Source organism: Ochlerotatus camptorhynchus, unplaced genomic scaffold (genome assembly GCF_037179485.1).
Source record: "Ochlerotatus camptorhynchus isolate MF236.1 unplaced genomic scaffold, CSIRO-AGI_Acam_v1.1 ptg000605l, whole genome shotgun sequence".
Classification (NCBI taxonomy): Eukaryota; Metazoa; Arthropoda; class Insecta; order Diptera; family Culicidae; genus Ochlerotatus; species Ochlerotatus camptorhynchus.
Window position 1 is genome coordinate 424,417 of NW_027041085.1, and position 4,871 is coordinate 429,287.

Below are 4,871 nucleotides of genomic sequence, written 5' to 3' on the forward strand. Positions count from 1 at the left end.
AGCTCTTATTCTTCTTCTTTTTTTTTAAGGGATCTATGCTTTTAAATCCGCAGCTGAGAATACACCCAACGATTTTCCGTTTAAGTCCGACACCTCGTACGAACTGGTACCGACTTTCCGGAGGATGACGCATGGTGTGTATTGAGGTCCCAGCTTCGCGTTGAATTGGATTCCAGCAGACGACTGACGAAAACTCCGTTTATACACACGCTGACCCACATCAAACGTTGGTGTGTAACGCTTATGTCGGAGATCGTATCGTCTCTTCGTGTCCTCATGAGCTTTCTGGAGATGATCTCTTACCAACTCACTGATCCTTTTGTTTACACCTCTCCACCTTTCCATTCTCTGCTCTTCGGTTTGCTCTGTGCTCGCCTCCAGTCTATGCTCAGATCCTTTGCTGATGATTTCGTGACCAAACACTACGCAATATGCGCTGAATTTGGTCGTCGTACGGATCGTTTTATTCAGTACGAGTTCCATTTCCGAAATCTTCGTGTCCCAAAGTTTTTGGTCATGTTTTACGTATGAACGAATCATTGCGTTGATCGTTCTGTTGAGTCGTTCAGCCGGATTTTCCTGGCTCCTATGGCGAGCATTCGCCCATTTTTTTTTTTTTATTTTTTTTTTTTTTTTTTTTTTTTTTTTAATTGATTTATTTAATAAGGCTCAAACGAATTAACTTTACAGAGCCGAAGATTCTTGGTCACTATACAATAAATCTTAAAACTATAGTCAAAAGGTACAACACAATAAACACTTTATCTTCCGCTATCCAAAAAGCCTCCTCCATCAGAACTGGAGCCGCTTCCAGTAGTTTCATTGTATGGCGGTTACGCCAACGAGGGTCAGAGCGCGTCCATTACAGCAATGGACGCAAAAGGTGGTCAGCACTCACACACTCATCACGAAACGGTTGCTTTCTAAAGTCGACGACGCATCGACTGAAAGAACTGCTGATGAAGAACAATGGTCTGCTTTTGTCGACAGCCGAGTGAACACTGATTTGCCCAATTTTGAACATCATATTTCTCAAGCAGATTATGGAAATCTTTCGACAAGAAAGTTGTTGCATTGTCCGTGATGACGATTTGAGGTGTAGATAATTTCCTAAACCACTGCTCCTCTAATATTTTGCACAGCGAGACCGTCGAGATCTTCTTAACCGGAGCAAGTAAGCAATACTTAGAAAAGAGGTCCATGACCACCAATAAGTGCACGTTGCCTTGCTTGCTTCTGGGAAGGGACTGGATGTAATCCATGCAAATTATTTGAAAAGATCGTGAAGAAATCCTCTGCTTCCCCATTTTCGGAGCTGTCGACACGGTAGAGTGTTTATTTTCCTTGCATAGCTCGCAGTTGGCGATATATTTTTTAATATCGCCGCTCATGCGAGGCCAGTAAAACTTTCGTTTGATTTTCTCAACACATTTTATATATCCAATGTGGAGATTTTGGTCGTGTTCCTGTTTCAGGATCTGGGTTTGTTTTGAAGTTGAAACACACTGCTTCCATTCAAACCGGTAGTCCATTAAGTCGGACCTAGCTGCTACAAACTTGTAGAGAACTCCATCCACAATTTTAAAGTCTAAGTACTTCTCAGGATCTTCCTCCACTGTTGCTAACAGTTTCTTGTACCATCCGTCATCGGGCTCATCGTCCAGCGTTTCGATAGATCGGGAGAGCGCGTCGGGAACAATATTCTCTTTCCCTTTACGATGACGGATCTCCATGTCATGTTGTTGAAGTTCGATGCTCCAGCGACTGAGCCGTGCAATCCATTGCGCTGTGCAGACCTTTTGAACCCAACGGTAAAGCTGGGTTTAGACTAGGCAAGTCAAATGATCAACTCAGTTGAATTCAATTGGCTTGAAAAGTTGAGCCTGGTTCAACTTTTTTCAACTCAAGTGAGTTGATGAAGTCAGTTGAATGGCATGGTTTACACGTTCAATTTGCGTTCAAGTCGGTTGAATTGAACTGACTTGATCAATTGACTAGCCCTGTCTAAACACAAGGACGAGGCAATGAAAGAGCCAACAAAAACATTCAGTCACTCATGAACAGGCGACTCACACCGCTTGGCTTCGCTCACACAGCATGTAATTGTGGCATTTTTCCATAGCCAATGTACACTCAGTCCTAGGCGAGGAAGAGAGGTGACACAGTCGGAAGAAGTGTTAGTTTGTTTAATAAAATGAACCATGCCCATTTTGTTATGGCAAATTTGCTATAAGAAATGCTCCTCGTGTTTATTAGCGAAATTCACATCAAAGATTGATTAATTGCGTAAGAAATCAGTTTGGCACGGCATTTGTGGCCAGCATACACCTTCCGGTCGTACGAAACAGGTCAAACCCTTTCCAAATCCGCAGATAAAAATTAGTGTTTTGAATTTCTGTGTGGCAAAATAGTGAGCTTTTCGTGAACATTAACGGCAAAGAACTCACCATTTATGGAATATATCTTTGATTGAAATATTCCTTTGCAAACCTGTCATTCTTTACTCGACTGTTGAGCTGTTCAGTCCGTATTTTCGCTCGAGTTCTCGTTTCGATTTTGTTTCGTTTTGTGCAGTCGTGTTGCGCCGTGGAAGTGTCGCCACCTTCTCGCGTTCTGCCAAGTTTACTTGAGCTTGCAAACACGAAACAAATGGTGCGTAAACGTGCCAATGAGACAGCAGTGCACCCTTCAAAGAAGGTGCTAATCAAGCAACCAGTATGCAGTACTCCCGGAAGAACATGGCGATGGTGACGCCGTTCCCATTGCTGGAAGAGAGTGGATTCCTCCGCTTTTCACGCCGGTGAAGGATGTTGCCAAGCTGGGTGCTGAACTGGCAAAACACAAGCTGCTGCCTCGCTTCAAGATTTGCAGCATTGGTACCAAAATCATGTGCTCCAGCCTGGAGGAGTACAAACAAATAGGATGTTTCCTGAAGGACAACAAAGTGGACTTCTTCATTTGCGTGGATAACCGTCGTTCGAGGCGGCTGTGGTGAAATCCGAGCTGGAGCAGCTTGGGCTGAAGCCTGAAGCGGTATACCCGATGAACCGGCGTTCCAACCACAACCCCCACTTCCGTGACCAGTTGTTCCTGGTGCACTTCACGAAGGTACCCACCAGTCTTGCAGCTCTGAGATCCAAAATCCGGGACCTGTTTCAGGTCATCATCAGCATTACAAACCCCAATATCGTGATGTAACGCAGTGTATGAACTGCCTCTCCTATGGCCATGGTGCCAAAAACTGCCATATGAAGACAAACTGCGGCAAATGAGCTGGAACTCACTCAACTGCGTCCTGTGAGCAAGATGATGACATCGAGTCAACATGTGTCAACTGCGGTGGAAGCCACCAAACCTCCAATCGTGGATGTCCCAAGCGAGTGGAGATCATGAGTATCCGTCCGGTCGCCTCGGGAATCATCGTTCGCCTCCTCACGGAAGTCCAGTACCCAGGTCACCAGTCCCGTCGACATGTTCCAAACCTAGCCCCGCTTCCGCTCATCAACCAATAAGCCAATTCTGTGAGTATACAAATGGTTCCCAACAGTCGGACAGTTCAGCATCGTCTCGCTGTTGCTGCGACCCAGCCAATTCCAGGTGCATCCACCACCCCTGGTTTATCATACGTTGGTGCTGTCTCAGGTGAATCTGTCGACGATTCTCCGTTCACCTCGGAGGAACTTCTGACGCTCGTGGCCGAGTTCATCATCATCATGCGCACCTGCAAGACTCGATCTGAACAGCTACATGCTGCCCTGTCCCTTGTCACTAAGTATGACCTGTGAAGCCATCAATATCGTAAATTGGAATACTTGCTCCTTGAAGAGCAAAAACATCGAGTTTGTTGACTTTCTCAACGAACGGCACATCGACATAGCCGTCATCACCGAGACTCACTTGAAGCCCGAGCTTCCTTCCCGACTTTCGGCTCGTATGGCTTGACCGCACCAGCTCCGGGAGAAGGGGGGTGGCCATCGCTGCGAGAAAGAACATCAGCTGCCGGCTACTGCCAAGCTTCCAAAACTATCGAAGCCATCGGAGATGAGTTGAGCACATCGCTTGGTCCAATCACCATCATCGCGGTCTACTGCCCGAAGCTAACACGACACTAAATTTCATCATCGCTGGAGACCTGAACGCCAAGCATCAAGCCTGGGGCAATAGTCGGCGAAACTAGAACGGCACAATCTTGTACAACGATCTGCATGAAGCCCACTACAACATCCTTTTTCTGGACACTCCCACCCGGTTGAGTCGATCCAGAGCTCATGCCACCATCGACATCTTCATCAGCAACATTGGCGATAACATCTCTCAACCTGTCAACCTGTCAAGTTAAGAGTTAGAGGCAAATGAATGTAAATGAATGCACGAAATGAATGTAAATGATTTGCAATGCCTGGTCGAGTGAAGTAGTCTATCTTGGTCTCACCCTCGATAGCAAATTGCTATTCCGATCCCATGTAGACAAGACATCCATCAAGTGTAACATCTTGATCAGGTCGCTCTACCCTCTGATAAACAGGAAGTCCACTCTGTCCCTCAGAAACTAGCTTTCTGTCCACAAGCAGATCATTCTGCCGGCTATTGAGTATGGTATGCCAATCTGGGAGAGTTGTGCTAAGTACCACCACCTAAAGGTTCAGAGGATCCAAAACAAGATCCTCAGAATGATCCCTAATAGTCCACCGCGAACTCGTAATTCTGAGATTCACCACCTGGCCGGTCTTCAAACACTCGAGGAGCGATAGTCGTCTACGCTGGAAAGGTTCAGAGTCGCCCGTCTGCGATCAAACCACCAGATCATTCGTGATTTGGCAACCTAGTTCAAGTAGGTATGTTATCAAATTTTTAAATTTAAACTGAAACAA